The sequence below is a fragment of the Lygodium microphyllum genome, chromosome 15 (genome assembly GCF_053477565.2).
Source record: "Lygodium microphyllum isolate KBCC chromosome 15, Lygodium_microphyllum_v1.1.10, whole genome shotgun sequence".
Lineage (NCBI taxonomy): Eukaryota > Viridiplantae > Streptophyta > Polypodiopsida > Schizaeales > Lygodiaceae > Lygodium > Lygodium microphyllum.
In genome coordinates, this window is record NC_141149.1 from 98,631,630 (window position 1) to 98,652,462 (window position 20,833).

The following is a 20,833-nucleotide window of genomic DNA, read 5'->3' on the forward strand; positions in this document are numbered from 1 at the left end:
TAGTCGTTTACATTAATTTCTTAAAGAAACAATAGAATCTGATAGGGAGTCAATGCCTCGAAGAGGGTGCACCCTCTAGATTCAATTGCAAATGGTGTGGTGGGCAACATTATCCACGTAATTGCCCAAATGTCAAGTGCAACATTTGTGGGAAGTCCGACCATTTAATAGCCACCTGTTGGAGCAAGATCAGTTCTCTCTAACAAGGCAGTTGGCAACCAAGGCCTGTTAATCATCGTGCGCAAGGAAAAAAATTTCAGCAAGATGATGGGCCGAAACAAATACTCCAAAGAGGTAAGGCTACTATCGAAGAACTGCCACGCAGTAGTGGGGTGAGCCTCATCGAGATTGTGCAGGTTAATGGCACTAAAGCTTCTAGCCTAAGTGCCATAACAAGAGGTTAAAAACATAGAGAAGGTGACAAAGATAATGTAAAACCTGTCGACAGAAACCCTAGGTAGGATAATAAAGGAACACAAGTTCTAAACCCTAACAATGAAGGGGGACCTCTGAAGCCTGTAGAGAGTAAGGCTGACGCTAAGAGAGATAAAGAGGTATCGAGAAAGAAGATGAGAGTTGAAAAAGAGGCAATAAAGCTGGTGCAGCATCCTAAAGAGTGGATGGTTTGGCGTGAGAAGTGAGCTTTAGCAAGCTATCAAGAATTTGATTTAGCTAGCTCCCTTTCCAATGTTAGACCAAATGTGAATCTATTGCAGTTAATCAAGCTATCGCCAAGAGTACGCAAAGAATTTGAAAAGATATTGCGTACAGGTTATATTATAGAACCCTTGGGAATAGCACAGGTAGGGGGTGACTAGTTTGAACATGCCGAAAAGCACTGCTCAAGGGTTGCAGCCTATGTTGATGGGATTCAAGTGGATAATGCTATCATTGACACAGGATCCTTGGTTAATATTATGAGTTCTAAATTGATGGAGAGGTTGGGTCTTGCGATTCAGAAAGATGCCTCCACAATCCTTCGAATGGCTGATGATAGTCTGAGACAGGCTGCATTACTAAAGTCCACGTGACAGTTGAATGCCTGTTGGACTTTAGGGTAATCCGGTTCGTAGGGCGTCTGAGTTACCAAGTATTGCTTGGTCGACCTTGGATTTTGCAAGAAAATTGTCAAGTAGATATACCCACTGGTACATTGATATTTGGTAGAGGTGCTAGACGGGTGGTAGTCGATGCATATCCTGAATCACCTCAAAGTGAGCGAGCTCCCCTGTAGTCGATGCATATCCTGAATCACCTCAAAGTGAGCAAGCTCCCCTGTCTTCTACAGAGTTAGGGACAATGGAAGATGTGTTTGAAAGTGAGATGTCATCGACTGACAAATCCAAAGAGGGATCGACCACCAAATATGTCTATCAAGTAAGATATGTTTGAAAGTGAAATGTCGTCGACTGACGAATCCAAAGAGGGATCGACCACCAAAGATGTCTATCAAGTAACATTGAACGAGCCATTAGAAGATCAAGATAGAATAAGGGATGCAGATGTTATCAAACTAGACCTTGGTACGCCAAATGATGAGCGGCCAATAAAGCTAGAGTCCATGCTTAGTGAGGAGGAATGGGAGGATTATGTCACTCTGATCCAAGAGTTCCACGATATTTTCACTTGGAGTTACTATGAACTTAGGGGCATTCCTCCCAACCTCGTTGTCCATACAATTCCATTGAAGGAAAGAAGCCGTCCTATGCGATAAAAAGTCAGGCATATGCCATTTGAGTTGCAGGATGGGCTATTTGAGTTACAAAAATTATGGAAAGCGAGTTTGATCTTCCCTGTGTAGCACACTAAATGGTATTCACCAATTGTCATCAGGAAGAAGAAAAATAATCAAAGGGACTTTTGAGAGTTGAACAAGCAAACAGTTAAGGATTATTACCCACTGCCCTCTATCGACCAGATTCTAGATCAATTGGCGGGTAGGGAGATATATTCATTCATGGACTGTTTTGCAGGCTATAATCAAATGGCAATTGCAGAAGAGGATAAGCTCAAAATGATGTTCATAACAGTCTTCGGGACCTTTGTGTATCATGTGTTGGCATTTGGTCTATGCAATGCGCCTGGTTCTTGGCAACGAACTGCCGATAAGACCTTTGGCGACATTTCCCCTAAGAAATTGAAGGTATTTATTGACGATTTAGGGGCGGCCACCGTGAGAGAAAGGCAGTGATTATTTTATGAAAATGTTTGGAGCGATGCAGATAATTTTGCATATCTCTCAATCCGAGGAAGTGCATTTTTGGCGTACCTTATGGGCTCCTGCTGGGCCATGTAGTTAGCTCGGTAGGGATTGCGATGGATCCTAAAAAGATCAAAGCTATAGTGAGTCCACCAGGCACCCCCAAAGAAATCCACAGCTTTCTGTCATCAGTTGGATATTATCGATGGTTCATAAACGCTTTGACAGAAAGAACGTTGCCATTGACAAATCTGTTATCCTTCAACTGTTTGTTTATGTGGAGTGACCCTTGTAAGGTGGCTTTCGAGGATGTAAAGTAGGAACTTGTAAGAGCACCTGTGCTAAAAGCACCGAAGAGGGGTAAAATTTTGTATATCTTTTTAGCAAGCTACCATGCATAGCATTAGTTGCTGTTTAGTGCAGATGTGGGAAGAGAAGTGGTATCACCCGATTGCTTTCGCTAGTTGGAAGCTGGTGTATCCGAAATTAATTATACTTATATGGAAAAGTTGTGCCTTGCGATGGTCTTTGTGGCTAAAAAGTTCAAATTGTCATATATACGAAGCGGAAGGGCTACGACTGCATGAATAAGCTACAACTGCCCGACTATTTGGCAAAGTGATTAATCACTTTGCAGGAGTTTGATTATGAGGTTAAGAGCAAGCCACCCAGGTTGCAAGGTATCATGAAGTGCCTTGTGGACTTTGGGGAGCCAAAGGAAGCTCTGGCTAAAGGTAGTGACTGGGACTCATTGTTCAAGATTGACACGTCATCTATTTCCTCCTGCTATGCGATGATAATGCATTATTTGTCGACAAGAGAAATTGGAGCTCGTCTAACGAAGTCAAAAAAGTGAAAGATCAAGCAGCAAGCTTTAAAATTCACAATAATTGCAGGCACTTGTATCGGCAAGGGGTAGATGATATCTACCGTCGATGCGCATAATGCCTGATGAGATCCCTTTCATCTTAGACGAGTGCCATGACTCTACTTGCGGAGGTCATTTCACTGGGTAGCTAACTGCGCAAAAAGCCTTGAGGGCAGGATATTGATGGCTAGCCATTTTCCAAGATGCATTCGAGTACGTTAAAAGATGCGACATTTGTCAATGACATGATAGCCGAGAGAATAGGAAGTAACCACTCACTCCTATTATGGCAATCCTTCCATCCGAGAAGTGGGGGATTGACTTTGTGGGCCCTAGTACTCTGTCGTCCACTACACAAAAAAGATATATTATCATAGCGGCTAATTATTTTACTGAGTGGTTGGAAGCACATGCAACACACAAAGACAATGCAAAGGAAACCGCCAGTTTCCTATTGGAGCAAATAGTATGTCAATATGGTCTGCCAAAAGAAATAGTATCGGACCAGGGGACGCATTTTTTGAACAAAGTGATAAAAAGCGTGCCTGAGGCTTGGCACGTCAAGCATAATAAAACAACCCCCTATAATTCACAAGCCAATGAGCAAGTCGAGAGTACCAACAAGCAGCTTGTGGGCATTCTGTCTAAGGTAGTATCAGAAAAGAAACGAGATTGGGACAAAAAGTTGTACGTGGCAATGTGTGCATACAATACGACAGTCAAATGAGCTACTAGTCACACCCCATTCAAGTTAGTATATGGGGAGGAGTGCATCCTACCTTTAGAGATTGAGTTACCAATGATAAGATTCGCGATTAATCATTCTTTGGATGATGGGGATGCCCTCTTAGAGCGCTTTACGACTCTGGCCCACCTCAATGAGATTAAATTGTAGAGTTTGTTGCACCAGGAAGTGGTTAAGCATCGAATGAAGTGGTTGCATGATCTAAAAGTGAAGAAATACACTTTTAAGAAAGGACAACTAGTGTTGTACTATGATGTGCGTAGAAATTTATTTCCAAGAAAACTGGAGCCTAGATGGGATGGCCCTTACAAGACAGTTAGGTTAGGTAAAATTAAGTCCATGGCTTTACTAGCTGATCTGCAGGGAGTGGAATTTAAGAATAAGGTTAATCTTAATAAGATTAAACCTTATTATTTCTGAGTATGCTAATGTACTAAATGCATTGCAGGTCCATGATGAGGCTGATTTGAGACCTGCATGAGAGCTTAAATTGGTTGATGGGCCGGTTAATTCCTTATTTGGAGCACCCATATCTCGAGCAAAGATATCATCAGGAAAAGCTCATCTGGTGGAGTAAAGGCTATAAAGTGACTAAGCAAGACGACGGGACATTCATTTGGGACATTAAGGTCTTCTGTTGTCACTGTTTGCATATCTTGACGAGTGTCCCTGTAGTCTTTAATGATGAAGGTGGGATGGAGCCATCAGTTCATCCTCTCAACATGTTGAATTTTGATTATCATAATTATGAATAGGAGAGTTATTGATGGTGGCTGGCTATGTAAATCCATTGTGGATGATGGAGCGTCTAGGGGCCCTAATAAAAAAGGGAGTGTTGGTGTAGTTATTCAAGATCCCTGATGTAGAGTTACAATGAAATTAGCTATTTATCTCAAGGTAGAATTCACTAACAACATGTGGAGTATAAAGCCTTGATTATGGGATTGAATATTGCCAAGAAAGGTGGTATTTGGCAGTTGTTGATAAAAGGGAATTCCTAGCTTATCTTAAATCAACTCAATGGGACATGTGCAATTTGGAATCCTATCCTTCACATGTATCATCGAACTACTATAACCCTACTTGATGAACTTGAGAGTGTATCTCTTCAGCTAATTCCCCGTTATTGGAATCAGTTTGCAGATTCACTAGCCAATTTTGCTTATGAGGAGGACCTCTTCTTCAACTGTGGTCCTAGTCCAGATATTGGTGTTGATAATGAGACAGGACCTGGTCGTTTGTTGGGAATGTTATCAGAGTACACATTACATGGCAAGTGATGGTTGATATGGGTAATGCAAAGAGTAGTCGAGACCCATCTACCACTATTATCTTGGGCCCATAGGTTGATTCGACGACATGTTATGCATACGCCACTTGCTATATATGCAATAGGGATGGGACACAACTTGATGCATTTAGTTTAGGGCTAAGAGCCCTATTTTTCCCCTTGGAACAGAGCGTATTTTCGTATGTCTGCCTTCTTCCAAGGAGGGATCTATATGAGCTAGTTTTCCTAATTTCTTTAGGCCAAGAGGGCTAGTTGCTTTGAGGTCTTAATGATCGATTTCTTTAGGCCAAGAGGGCCAGTGAGTTTTGTAGTTTAATGTTTGATTTATTTAGGCTAAGCGGGCCAGTTAGTTTTGTCGCGTCATGTTTTATTCCTTTAGGCGAAGAGGGCCAATTAGTTTGCAGTAAAATGTGTTATTTCTTTAGGCCAAGAGGGCTCTATGTTTGTTTGGTGCATGTACATTTAATGGTTTGCTATTTTAGTGATTGCATCATACAAGTTGACGAAGTCGCTGGAGGGAGTCTTTGCTGCGAAGGAGCTTCTTGTGGCCATTCCAGGTGGTTTTATCCCCCTTCCAAGTCTTTTCCCTTAAGCAATTAATGATATATGTGCATGTGAGGGTTACTTCTTTTGTTTGTTGGGGGCTGGCAATCAAGGCATGAAGTCCTAGGTTTAGGTCAATATGTCTGGAGGAGGAGGTCTGAGTAGTCATTGGCTCCTGCAAAGGCATTGTCAAGCACTGAAAGACCTATTTAGACAGGAGTTCTAGTGACCCTGTTCTGTTGACCTGTTAGGCGGCCATTCTAGAAGGTCCTAATAGTGTGAGACAGTTAGAAAAGCTTGCTAGACAAAATGATGCTACAAAGAAGAAAAGCCCTAAATATCTGAAAGAAAATATATGAATATACTGAGGTGTGTAAAAAGGGGTTCTAACCCCTGTAAAAATAAAGAAGAAAGAAAAATCTTTGAGCAGTTGTTTATCGCCTTGCGAAGGCCTGGTATGTTCTTGGGAACGAGTCAGACCCGAGGCTGATGCCTTGTCTTCCTAGGGGTAGCCACTAGCTGAAAAACAACAAAGAATAAAAGAAGGTTGGAGCGAAAATAAAAGTGAGCGTCAGAAAAGGATTAAGTGTCACCTCGCGAGGGCTTGGTAGGTTCTTAGGTACCAAGACAGGACCTGAGGCCGATACCCTGTTCTCCTTGGGTCACTATGCTCAGCTTCCTCCTTTTTACATGCCCAAGTATGGAAAATAAGAGGCTAAAGGACCAATGTGCTAAAAGATACCCCTTATTGATCAGGCTATAGGAGTCCTCACCTAGAGGGAGCTCCTAGTTGAGTTGTCCTTAGTTAGGTAGGTAGTTCAAACCACCACTTAGGATAACCTATCGAATAGTTATTTTTAGCTTGGTTGTGTTGGAGCAATCAACTTTGTCGAAGGTGGCAACTGCAATCAGTATGATTTTAAGCGATAATGTCCAAAAATGCTTTAAAGATACACTAGCAGCGGTCGGTGAATTTTCATAATTTTTCAGCAGGTCAGATAGGACTTCCGGAGATGCCCCACAGTGGAGGACTTTGAGACAGATGCCCAAGAATTTTTGAAAGCTGATTCGGAGGTCGGACGATCGAATGGAGTGCCCGCGAGGCCAATACCCAAAAGGTCAAGTGGAAAGGGACTTTAGCCCAAAAGAAGTGTGACCTTTGGGGGCTCCCCTTGGAGCCACCAACCAAAAATGATTTCCTTGGGGGGGAGGCGTTTTTTGCATGGTTGATCAACAAACAACGCATTGGCGACGATTTTCCTTAAGGGGGGTTGGAGAGCCTCAATGTACCCCCCCAACTAATTGCATCGGCTTGATACACTCTGTCTACGCTCCCTATCACTTGCCTCCACCCGTGAAATGGTTGGGTGAAGATGGAGATCCAAAAACAGTCTTTCTCTCTCCTCCTTCTCTCTCCCCTTAAGAGGCAATTCATGCCCATGAAGAAGATTGAAGCTCGATTGAGGACCGCTTGTTCAGCACAATACCGGATCCTCCCGGATTGGTGGAGGGCTAGAGTCAACTGTTTGGAGGTGGGCTGAGCCTTGAATGAGGCTGATCTGCAGTCCCACATCAAAATTTAAAACTCACAAAGAAGGAAAAAACCGGTAATTCTATTTTACAAAGAAAAATTGCTTGTTTTTTACATTTTATTGAGTTAATGTTGTTCTTATGGAGTGAAGATTGGTAGAAATATTGTTTATTATTTTTTCTATGCTTGCATGATGAAAAAATCAGAAAACATAAAGTTAAAATGCTCGAAATAATTTTTACAAACTTGTAAAACATGGTTTTTATGAGAAAAATGGGGTTTTTTAGCGTTTTCGGGTGGGATAAACCAATACACATGGGATAAAATGCTAATAAAATTTATATTTATTTTGTTCTAAGAATCAAGAGTCACAACTCTGAAAATATATCAATTTTTAATTGGAAAAATAGAGAAAATTGGAAAAAAATAAGAGGAAAAATAAAAATATGCCTTAGAAAAATACAAAAAAAATAATATGGGGTTTTGGATGTATGGTGGGGCAAAGCATGAGGTTTGGCCTCAGTTTTCCCTATCTTTTTATTACAGTGTGTGATTTATTGCTCTTTATACACTAAATCATGACAAAATAATCTCTATACACTTATGTAACGAAGCAAAACTTAAACGGTGAGGGGGAGTAGGATTTCAAGAAACACTTTGAGGGCTAAATTAATAAAAATTTTGATATGTTTTTTCTATGCATAGCATTTAGGAAACGGCCTATTTGGAAATAAGGGATCTAGTAGCACAAGGTTTGCCTTGGTGCTAGATTCTTGCAACAAAGCATATATGTATTAGTTGGAATTCATGGAAAGACTGTTTGCGTACTAGCACATAGGCTGATTTCAAAATATAACTGTTTGTGCACAATGAGACATCCACTATTGCATTGATCATTCATGTGGTATCAACTCCTGGAAATGCATAGCAATTGTTTGAATTATACTTGACCCACGTTTGAGAGGGTGAGATTCCCCTTGCCGTAGGTTAGCCGTTCGTTCCATGGGGAAATTTATTTGTGAGAAATATGGTATCTCCTAGAACTTGCTGAAAAGAGAGGAGTTTTGTGCAAATGTATTTATATGTAAAAGCAATGCATCGAGGGGCCAATCCCCAAGATGTAGGAGAGCTTCAGTGGGGCCACGGCAATCAGCTGCTGGTGGGGTACCTCCTGTGTCTGTGATACGTGGCACTTATTACCAATATGGTTGGGAGGTCTTCTAGGGGTTTTGGGAAAGGTGCCATTGGACTCTTATCTAGCTACAAACGCAATATTATATGTATCTAATGTGCATTTAGTAATTACAGACACTCTTGGCCCGCGAGGTCGTGTGGTGGTGGAGGTGTCTGTTGTATACACAAGGGTCCAGCTAGTGCCATAGCCAATGCCGGCCCATTTTTGGTCCCGTCATCTTAGAAGGAGGTCTTACCACAAGGACATTCGGATAGTGATAGATTAGCTTGGACTCATAAACACAATCTTGAGTGGATAGGGTTACAGACTCTAAGTATTAGGTACAATAGCATTTCATTGAAAAGTGAACCAAGTACATGCCTTTATAGCTTTCTAGCTTCTCCACTCTCCTCACTGTGCTTATGGGATTCTGAACATCTCTTCCTAGAGCATAGAATATTTCTCTATCTTCTAGCCTCTTCAGGGCACACATCATTTGCTATTCTCAACATGTGGATGATGTATGGTTGATATGCCTTGGTCCATGTAGATGTACTTGGGCTGACTCGGCTTTGTATTCACTAAGTAGACACCAACTTGTGTCAGGTCTTGGCAGTGGTATGCACATTTTGCCCTGTTGATTGGGGGGGGTGCTGGCTTTATTGATGGACTTTGTTTGGCATGCTTGCATGTTTGCTCATGTTAGTTTGACTATTAAATGCTTGTTGATGCCCACTTGATATTGGTTTTGCATTAACAGCCAGTGGTTGACTTTGAATTTATTTTTTTTGCCTACTGTCAACTCTCATTGTACACTACTACAAATTATTACAGCAAGCATATATCTCCAGACTATGATGTATTTTTCATGCCGAATCATCCTGGTTTGATGTACTTTTGATAGTAGTTGGTGGGCAGCATCATTAAATACTTAGGTCAACATGATGGAAATGCAAAGAATGACTGTGGTAATGGTCGGGGATGGGATTCGTAGAAATCTCAGTCCGATCGCGTGGCAAGTCGCATAGTAAGTCTCGTGGGATAAATGCAAATCTGACTTGTCATCATTGTGGGAAGAAAGGCCACAGTGTCATGAATTGTGCAATTAAAGGCGAAAAGACAAGGGGAAAGAGAAAGTGCAAGAAACGTCTTTCGATCGTAGCATAGTACCTGCTAACTCAAGTGTTAAAATTGAAGAGATCAATGTTATGCAGCCCGAGGATAGTGATAGGGATTATAACCTTGCAATAGCTTCATCTAGTGCTTCAAAGATGACAGAGATACACTCTATCTATACACAATGTTGGCTCTTGGACTCAAGTGCACCCTTTCATGTGACACCTTGCCAAGAGTGGTTCCATTCATACTGTTATGTTTCGGGTTCTATGTGCTTGGACAATGCCAGGTCTCTTAAGATTGTCGGCATTGGTGATATTAGGCTATAGTTTCCTTTTGGTAGCAGTTTTTTTATGCACGATATACATCATGTACCTGTATTGCTACGCAATCTCATGTCTAGTGGATAGCTTGATGACACAGGATAGCATGTATCTTTTGGAGACTCTACATGGAAGATTACTTGTGGCAAGTTTGTGCTTGCGAGAGCTGGCAAGGTCATAGCCTCTACCCCTTACTTGTTTCTGGATCTACAGTTGATCATGTTTTGTCTGTGGGGTCTTTACCTCATGTATCTCTTTGGCATGCTTGTTTGGGGCATATGCATGTCAAAGGAATGAAAATGCTTTCTGGTTTGTAGTACTTATCGCCCCTTGACTATTCTCATTTTGACTCTCGTGATAATTTTCTTTATGGTTGGCAGGCAGACTAGGTCTACGCATAAGAAGCTTGGTATGTCATGCATGAGTGAGCCCTTGGCTCTGGTACATTTTGATGTCTATGGGCCCATGCTATGTCAATCTTTGGGTGTTGCGAAGTATTTTGTTACCTTCATAGATGATTTTACACATAAGGTATGGGCTTATCCCATAAAGCAAAAGTCCGATATCTTGGCAATTTTTCAGAGATGGCTTTCTTTGGCAGAAAACCAGTCTGGGCATAGGCTGAAATGCCTTAGAACATATAATAGGGGTGAATATGTATCACGTGATTTTGAACAGTTATGTGATGAGAGGGGTATTAAGCATCAATTGACCGCCCCTTACACCCCTCCCCAGAATGGTATGGCTGAGCAGATGAATAGGACCATCTAGGAAAGGATTCACAGTATGCTTAGCCATGCAAGCGTAGCTACCCTAGCACTTTTGGGCTAAGGCAGTTACGATTGCCGTGCATATCATTAATAGATCGCCATGTAGTGGCATTGATTTTCAGGTTACAAAGGAGGTATGGACAGTAAAGCCTCCCTCTTATGCACATTTACGTGTCTTTGGATGTGAGGAATTTTTCCATGTGCCCAAGGACAAGCGTAACAAGTTGGATCATAAGAGTGTTAAATGCATATTCCTTGGTTATGGAGATACAGGAGAGATGGGTTACCATCTATGGGATCCACAGGCACGAAAAGTCATCCGCACGCATGATGTAGTCTTCCATGAAGATAAGATGCATAGGCGGCCTGAGAGAGTCATGAAGATATGCAGGGTTATATTTCAGGAGGAGCCACATGCTCCCGTGTAGCCAATTGGACAGCCTACAATAACAAGAAATTCTCATGGCCAAGGTGTTGGATAGAATGTTGGGCAGGCAGCAGCAGCATTAAAGCCTACAATGCGGCATTCTACTAGAGATAGATGCCCACCTGATAAATTTGAGCCCTCCATGTACTATATCTTGGTTTTACAAATGCATGAGAGTCTTTCACCTATGATGAGGCTATGCGCAGGGGTGACAGTCACACCTAGGAGAGGACTATGCAGTTTGAGATAGACTCCTTGCATAAGAATATGACTTGGGATTTGGTTTCCTTGCCTGCTGGCAAGAAAGCTCTGCCATGCAAGTGGGTGTGGGCAGTCTTATGTATGCCATGATAGCCACTCATCTAGATATTGCCTTTGCGGTTGGTTTTATGGCATGCTATATGGCTACACCTGGCAAGAAGCATTGGGATGCCATGAAGGGTATCATGAGGTACCTAATGGGCACTGCAAATATGTGCATATGCTATGGCAGCTAGGATACAAGAGTCGTGGGGTACACTGACTATGATTATGCAGGACATGCAGATAGTAGGAAGTCCACTTCTGGCTCTGTGTTCACCTATGTTGGAGGTGTTGTCTCTTGGATGTCAAGGGTGTAGAAGTGTATGGCTCTTTCCACCACTGAAGCCAAGTATGTTGTAGCCACTGAGGCTTGCAAGGAGGCCATATGGTTAGATCGTTTGGTTCATGACCTCAGTATTGATGCTATCCCTACACTACATTTAGATTCTATGAGTGCTATTCAGTTAGCCAAGAATAACCAAGAATCCGATCTTCCATGTGAAGACAAAACACACTGAGGTGAGGTATCACTTTATACATGGGGTCATTGAGGACAAGTCTATTGACCTTGTCAAGATCTCGACTAACCAGAATCCTGTACATCTACTTTTTCACTCCTCACTAGGGCATATTCGCCTTTAAATGGGAGGATGTTGGGGGTAAAGGTGCCTCCACCTAGCCGCTCATGCATTACTACACTGGAAATACCTACGCATGCACATTGCAGGCAGCGGGCACCGGTCCCCATCACTTTATTATTTATTCTTTTAGTGATAGATGAATAAAGGGAAGGCTGGTCACACATTGTGATTGTTGGAGTTCCCACATTGTGAGTCTCTCTCTCTCTCTTGCTCTTGCTCTCCTACCATAGCTCTCCCATACAAGCTTTGATTCTTCTCACCTTTCATCAAGTACATAGCCGGGAGTATAAGACCCAATAAAAGCTTCAAGCCCATAAGGTCATAGACCTCTAAAGCATCCAATGAAGTAACTAACAATAGATGTCAAGTGTTATAAGCTCAAATCAATGCTCAAATGTATTCAATAGCATAACCAAGCATAGAGCTTCAATATCATGCACCAATACATCCGATAGAATGCCAGAATAGCATGAAAGAGTATTAGGCATAGGCTATCCATGTTAAAAGCTTGATGTCCGCTATATATACAATAGTAAAATGACAATCAAGGCTGAGCAAAAGTGAGGTCAATTGAAGCCCAAAAGCATTCTAAGAGCTAAGCTAAAAGAGTGCTCAAATCAGTACAATAGCATCTCAAACCAATGACATATGATCCCCCAAGTATTTGGCAACAAAACATAGGTATATTGGCATCCCGAGAAGCATATACGAGCTCCAAACATTGAAGATACGGTTGTCCCTGTTTTATGATAGCATGATGCCCTATTTGCACAGTTAATAGCTAAAGCTCAATGACTCAAAACCAAAGCTCAATGTTAATGGTCAAATGCCAAGAGGAGTGGTAAACAATGCCCTGAGATAACGCCGATAGGTCTTGAGAAGTCCTAGAGCAATGATAGCTCAATATGAACCTCAAGTGGTGGAGTTATGGCTACCAATGGTGAAACAATATTGTAGGTAACCTGAATGAGAGCTAAACCAATGCCGGATTAAGGTAAGCTCACAGAGAACGTGGCTCTAATACGAATTGAAGGGAGAAGCCCAACTGGAAGCACGAGCAAGCAGAAGCAAGAGAGGTGTGGGTTATGGCGGATGGAGCAAGAGAGCAAGAGAAAGAGACTCAAGATGTGGGAACTCCAACAGTCACAATGTGTGACCAGCCTTCCTTTATTCAAATGTTACTGCAGGTACTATCAGTGTAGTAATGCATGCGTAGTAATGCACGGGTAGCTAGGCACAAGCACCTTTGCCCCCAACAAGGAGATGGTCCGGTTTTCATTCACTCTGACAACATAAATAGCATATTGTTAGCTAGAAACCCAATGTTTCATGCTAGAACAAAACACCTTGAAGTGCATTACCATTTTGTGAGAGAGAAGGTGCTTGCATGAGAGATTGGCTTGGTATATGTAACACACATGATCGTATAGCTAACATTTTCACAAAGGCATTGGGTGTAGAGAAGCTTCAAAAAATTTGAAGCTTGCTTGGAGTTGTAGAGACGTATTTGAGCTTGAGGGGGAGTGTTGAGTAGGTAAGCTCAATACATGTGGATATTGATGATGGACTACCTAGTTAGATGGGTCTACACTTAGCATGTCAATAGTCATTATGATCCTCACATGGCCACTAACTGAACTTATTATACTTGGTTTGTTACACCTACCTACTAGAGCTGGCATAGTTATAGCACTAGTTGATTAGTATGGTCAGTTGATGGACTACCTGGTTAGATGGGTCTACACTTAGAATGTCAATAGTCATTATGATCCTCACATGGCCACTGACTGAACTTATTATACTTGGTTTGTTACACCTACCTACTAGAGCTGGCATAGTTATAGCACTAGTTGATTAGTATGGTCAGTTATGCACTATTTAACTTAGTAGGCCACTTTCCTTTATGTTGTATCTTTTCTATACTTTGTGTACATTGTATTGTATATGAAAGGGAAACAAGAAACCAATAAGAAAATGTTTGGCCTCCATCTCTCTTCTTATGTGTTTAGTGCAAGAGCTCAAGCATGTCCCCCTACCATACACAGTCCGTGACATGACTCCATGCAACACTCTAGATGATTGCTTAGTAGACACCTCTCGCTCACATATGATGTAGAACTACAAAAATGGTCTATCTCTCTATATCTATCACACATGCAACATGAACAAGATATCTGGAATTTGATTATACATGGTGAAAGGGATGGCAACTAGGTTGCTTTGGTGACACCTACAACATAAATTTGCTTGTATTAGTCCTTATCTCATTGATCATCTACCTAGCCCACAGGTAACAAGAGCAACCTCTCCATATCTTCACATGTATCAAGTTCTTTGAATCATTGTTAAGGCTTTATATCTCTTTGGCCCTCCATTATGGACCCTTTATATAACCTTGTATCTCTCAACATTATTGAAATGAACCATTGTGTCACAAACTTACATTTTGTAGCGTATGGTTACAATTTTGAGTATTGTGGTATTGATGTTGCTTTCTATGGTCTTTGATTTATTCTCTCTCTCTCTCTCTCTCTCTCTCTCTCTCTCTCTCTCTCTCTCTCTCTCTCTCTCTCTCTCTCTCTCTCTCTCTCTCTCTCTCTCTCTCTCTCTCTCTCTCTCTCTCTCTCTCTCTCTCTCTCTCTCTCTCTCTCTCTCTCATAAAGGTGGGTGTGTGTGTGTGCGTGTGCGTGTGCGTGTGCGCGCGCGTAATCTCTTATATGTGGAAATGAGAATTCAAATAATAGTTGGACTTTAATGTACATTATAAATCTAAAAACTCCTTGCATAGTGACCAAAAGGGGTTATTGCAAATGAAGTGAACATGTGGCAACTTTGATTTGCAAGTTCACTTGCAACAACATTCAATGCGATGGGAAATTGTGCTCATTAAGCATGCGGTGCACAAGGATCACTTATGTATAGATACATATGTGTATGTGCATGTGTGTGGCATAGCCAGAGGGGGAAGAAGGGAGGGGATGGGGTGTGTGCATGGTATGTGTATGTGTGTATATGTGAAAGATATTGAAACTTGATATAGTTCTCAAACAATACATCTATGATGTCATATATGTTGCCATGAGAATGGAGAAATTTCAATTATTTTGTTGTTTTAAACTCCTAGGCTTGTTGCATAGGAATGTGGCATTGGTGTCTAAGTTTAGCATGAGTTCAAAGTATGCGTCTTAAATGTACACAAAAGGGGGTGGTTAGAACTATCGCATGACCACTTCACTTACTTGCAAAGTGCATAAGGCATGCAAGTGTTTGTTCTAAGCAATGCATAACTAGAGGCATGTTTATACAATTCGAATACACTTTAGCTTAGAGCACAAGACCATCGACATGGAGTTCCCATATTACAAGCTCAATCCTTGCCAAAGTTTCTGTTTATTAATAGGTTGGAGTGTTTTGTGTGAAGATTTGAGGAATACACACTATGCATTATAAATATACGCTAGAGTAAATATACTTGTACACTTTTGCATCACTACAATAGACAATGTTTGACCAAGGAGCTACTACATTGTTCATCTTAGTAGCTTCTACAAAAATAAATGTCCTTGCAACTAGTTTGTGAAATGTATGTGCGGCTAATGATGTGGCACTATTATGCCATACTAGTGTAGAAATCAACCAAAGAAATTGCATATATACTAAAAGAAAGCAAACCACATCTTCATTGTACTTTTTTCCAATATGGTGCCATCCTAAAGGATGAAGGTGGAACAAAGCTAGTTATTTTGTTTGTTGCTTTGGTTTTTGAATAACCTTTTAAAATATGTCACTTTGTTTGTAAAAGATTGCATAATTTATATTGGAAGAGGTAGACCTAAGTACTCTCAAGTCTTTTTGGCCTACACCCTTCTACTTGTTTTTGCTCGTTTGTGAGGTTTTCCTACTATAGGAAAATTGTTGTTTTGGAAAATGTTAAATGAAAAGAATATGTCCAAAATCCAAAAGGTTAAGTGCTCAAAGCATTTCAAAAAGAGTAATGATGATACTCTACACTCGTCATCTCTTTAATATTGTATATCCCTCAAGGTTGGCATTCTCTAGTATAGAGTTGTGTTGTGTAGATGGAGAGTGGGGAAAGTGGGAATGGAATAACCCCACTTTACAACCATATTCTGTGATTATTTAAAAAGTGAGTTTAATGTGGTGTAGCAATGCTAACAAATTGAATAGCCCCATATCCTATCATTGACGAATCAATGAACTTACTTTTTTGGTTGCCCTCACTAGTGTTGGTGTGACATAACTCTTATTCCCTGCACATCTCTACTTAGTTATTTCCTCTCTCTTTTTCTGGCATCTATATTCTTTTAGCAAATGAGCAAATGTGAGGGATGCAACATTTTTCATGCTCACATCTCTCATGTCAAGTCAAGCATTGCCCCTTTTCTTCAAGCACAATTAAACAATGCATTTTCAATGTTGATCTTAATAATTCACTATTCTCAACTTCTCTTTTGCATTGGCCACAAGATAGTTTCACCACTTATTCTAGCCTTACAATTATCCTAAGCGTTGGGATAGTAAAGTTGTGAATAAGAGGGTGTAAACTACATTGAACATATTCCCACCAGCTAAATGGTTCCCAACCAATTCGAGAACTTGCTGGGAGCCCATAGAGACATGTGGCTCGTGCAACAGAAGATAAGGTAATAAAATTTTATTCTTAGTAGCCATGAAAAGTTGTGTACGGCCCTCACCAGTCTCATCAAGAAAACGAATATCACACAAAAAAGTTTTCGCACGTGCAAGTTAGGTAGCAAACCATTGAGGGCAATGCCTTCACCAATTGTCCAATGGGGTCCCTAGTTCGTAGCAAGTCTACAAACCCAGTTCCAAACTTAAGAGTGCACCTAGGCCTTGTGTGAACGGGTCCATCTATGACATATTGTTAAAGTCAGAGAGAGGAGTCCAAATGGCAGACACACATGCACGATTTTCATATAATCTAAATATTTTTTTTTGAATGTAATGTTTTAGGTTCTAGGGTTTTGAGAGTTTTCTTGTAGCGGTTCGCGCCCACGCACATGGGCACACACGCAAACAAAAAGATTTTAAACAGTGGGGAGGTGGGGCGTGGGAAAGTTCTCTTAGAGCGCGGCATGGGGTGGAGCCGAAAGTTCGAAATCCAACCGGTAGAAATCCAACTGGCGGATGGGACCCTGGAGTGGGACGTTCGTATTGCGAGGAAGTACTTGGCGGTACGTGGCACCTGCCCGGCTGGCGTGCTGTCCCGGATCGACCCTCCTCGCGTGCCACCTTCAGCCTTCCCCGGCTGCCGCCGCAAAGGCCCGGGACCACTGACAACAAGGATGACGGGGTGTACACGTATTAATAATATATTCGATAGACATTAGGTGTTATTAGAGTCTAGAGAGACTTTTTATGTCATTCCGATTGATTATATGTACGCGAAGGTGGTACCTGTCCAGGTACGAAATCGCATCCCGCCGACTTTCGCGGGGCCCGCCCCCGAATGCTTGCCAAAAGCCGAGCTCCGCCCGTATACAACCTCCACAAATTCTAAAATTTCCACAAATATTCAACCTCCAAACTTCAAAGTCCAACGAATAAGGCTTCCATTACAAAATTTATAGTTAGTAAGACAGCAATACACCACGTTTGAAATTTCAGTGTTGATATAGTACAGAAGTTTAATGTGAAACTAATTGTACGTTCCCCCAAAAAAAACACCCTCAACCTTTAAAAGAAGGTGGTTTAAAATCTTCAATTTTAAAACGAATTGTAAAATTTTCAAATAAAACCCCCTCAACATTCAAAGAAGAAGGTTTAAAACCTTGAATTTTATAAACCTTTTAGTTATTTCAGCAAGTTGGCACACATCCCTTATCAAAGCTCCAAAATCAAGCCCAAATGAATAAGAATATGGAAAGAACATGCTATAATGTGGCCGATTTCTAGGCCAAAAATGTGGCATTATCTTGTTTTATGGATAAAACGTCAAAAAAGTAGCCACTTTTTCATCCAACACTTGGCATTCAATCAAAATTTCAAATTTTTTCTTAGGAAAAATTGCACTAAAGACGATTTTGGTGTGAAAATCGACCATGTAGACATCCACACATATAAGCCTTTACATGGATTGCACCCGCAAACATTGTTGAAATAGGATATAAAGTAGTGTAGACAAGGCTAAAAGCATGATCACATTAATTGGAAAGTGAGCCACACATATGAAGCTTCTCCATATCACATTTACTACCACAAGTCAACATTACATCCCTCTTTTGGAGGATACTTAGCTCACTTTGCAAAGTTGCAATTGTTTCACACTTCAGGTCAACAATCACAAAGTTCTCATAAGGAGCTAACCAAGCAAAGGCCAATTTTTGGAACTTACATATGTTCATGTACTTTTGGTGGGAATGATGAGCTAGTGGAACACCGTCCTTCAACATTCAATACTTGATTGTGACGCCATACCTATAGCAAGGTGATTATTCATAATGGTCTTTTTATAAATTGATCATGCCTAGAAAACATCACATAATTGGAATAACTTGTTTATAATGGTTTTATTATAAATTTGGGAGCTTTGCTAATGTATGAGCTTTGGTAAGTGAGCTACTATATGCAAGCAAAATATGGCACATGGCACAGTATTCTATTTTGAACTTGCCATTCAGCCACCACCACTCAAAGATGCCCAATTGTTTAGTTGTTGAAAGTTGCCTAGAGAAAGGTTTGAGAACATACTATCAACCCTGATTTTCAATGGAAGCTTTGTTTGGATGTAAATTACCCGAGTGGCTAAAGCTACCAAATAAAAACAAGTAGCTTTGAGGCATAATCACCACCTATATGGGTATGCCTTTAGGGAGGCCCAGTTAAGGGATGCTAGCACCTCACTTGAGGACTTGATCATTTACCTGCTAATACTAGATATGGAAGCATTCCTATAGAAACAAGGAGAGAAGCATATGTAGGCTACCCAAATTAACTTTGGGGTGACTATGAATTACTAGGTGATGCCCCCATCAAATATTATCTTGATGGAGTGAAACTGAAGCATGTAGGAAGGAGATGATTTCTTTTATCCAAGCCAAAGGGAAGACACCAAGTGCATCAATGATGTTGAGATTGCCTTGATTTTCATCAAGCATATGTATGCTATAGTTGGTTCTAAGCCTACTATCCCTCATGACTATGAGGACAAACTATCAACCTTCTTTGAGGGATTGGCTATAAGATTGCCCTCTAAAATTGCCCTACAATTTTATCAACCCTTCTTTTTGGAAGAGATTAAGCAATTGGATGTGGAAGCATTCGTGCAGAAATAGGAAGAGCAACATACACATGCTACCCAAATTCAATTTTGGTGTGGTTGTGGATAATTGGGTGACACCCCCAACAAATCTTATCTTAATGCGATGAAGTTGAAGCATAGGAAGTAGATGATTCCTTTTGTCTGGCCAAGCAAGGCACCAAGTGCATCAATGATGTTGAGATTGCCTTGATTTTGACAAGGCATTTGCATGTTATAGTTGGTTCTAAGCTTGCTATCCATAATGACTACTACGAGGAGAGACTATCAAGCTTCTTTGAGGAAGTGGCCACAAGACTGCCCCTTGAAGTGGCCTTATAATTGGATGAACCCTTCTTTGCGAAAGAGATTAAGCAAGTGGTAGATGCCATGAAGCATAGCAAAGCAGTAAGGCTAGATAGGCTATCCCTTGACGTGTTCCAAGCTATTGAAAAGTGCTCTAAGGATTTGGTTGATTACCTAAATTTGATTGAGAAAAATGGTGGCCTCCTTGAGAGTTTTAACAGTGGAATAGTCAAGTTAATTCGAAAGGTTGTCTATAAGAGTAGTCCCACACATTGGAGACCCCTCATTATGCTTTGCTTTTCTTACAATGTATTAGCCAAAGTGCATGCATTGAAGCATGTCTTTGCCCGTATTCTAAATCCCTAGTAGTTTGGTTTCATTTATAATCTCACGATATTGAAAATTGCCACATGGGAATAGCATAAACTTCTCATGCTTCAAAGTAGAAATATCTTCCTATGGTTTAAAGTGTTGCCACTTTTATATTTCCATTTAAGAGACTACTTAGAGTGCATCCACATTGTCTTTTTATAAACCCCCCCTCGATGTGTGTGGTGGCCTCATAGGCACTCTAAATTGGGTCTTATATGTGCAACCACCTCTAAAGTGATGTACATGAATAGATGTGTAGGCATGGGGGATACTTAAACCAATCCCCATATATGTACCACAGCCCCTAATGAGTATGAGTAGTGGGCTCCTTAGTCACCTACAACTCATTTTGTTAAGGAAAAATCGTGCTTTGAGGGGGGGGGGGGGAGGGGATAGGGTAGGGTAGGGGAGGGGATGGGGGATTTAGTCATTATATGTAAACTTTCTATACCCTTTATATCATGTGCATTCACGGCCTATTTAAAAATGCAATGTTTTATGAATTTTTCGTTAGTAAAATATGTCCTATTTCTATTCAACTTGTGAATATTCTTTACAATGAAGCCTTCTATATGTAGAAAATGTGTACAAAAGCTATTTAAAAAAGTAGTTCTATTGAACCTATGACATACACTTTAACATATCTAGGAGTGCAACTCCACCCCCCACCTTTGAGAGTATTTTGCCTTGCATTTCTTTCTTCCTAAGGGTCCATAGCTCTCCTTTTGCCAAGAGCTTTTATAGATGTTGATTAAGCACCTTTCCTCCCCTAAATTTGCATTGCATTTTGTTATTGGTTATAAACATGATTGAATTTAGCAAGTGAGAAGAGATGCATGTGCCATCAAACTTTGCCTCATTCATGCAAATCCAAATGTTCCATAAGTAATAGCTTCTTAGCCAACACTTCCCATAAGTAATTGCTTCTTAGCCAATTCTTTCTA